A 451-nucleotide genomic window follows, 5' to 3' on the forward strand; every position below is an offset into this window, starting at 1 on the left:
TCTTATTTTGTTTCTAAACAATATGTTATGCATTCAAACAAACTACTCCTAAATGTTGCCACCCACTCGCTGCCACGAGGCATCTCCAAACACCCACAGTTACCATCGACATCACATTAACTCCATTATATTTCAAATTAAACATTAAAAAAAAAATTTACATTTAACCTACAACAATCACATAATGTAAAGCACTTCAAAGATAATTATTTTCCCAATCTGAATCCCATTTTCAGCTAATGAAATGCCTCCTAAATTTCTTTCCTTAACATTAAAAAACTAAAAATAAAATTATATCAAATTCAATTCAAACTAAAGTTAGATTAATAAAGTTTAATTTTTTTTTACTTAGAATAGCCGTAGACACGCATTGTTCCCTCCCTCCACAAACCCTAAACTCTCTCCCCACCGCATCGCCATCCCCAACACATCCATAACAACTTTTTACCTT

The sequence above is a fragment of the Phalaenopsis equestris genome, unplaced genomic scaffold, assembly GCF_001263595.1.
Source record: "Phalaenopsis equestris unplaced genomic scaffold, ASM126359v1 Scaffold001196, whole genome shotgun sequence".
Classification (NCBI taxonomy): domain Eukaryota; kingdom Viridiplantae; phylum Streptophyta; class Magnoliopsida; order Asparagales; family Orchidaceae; genus Phalaenopsis; species Phalaenopsis equestris.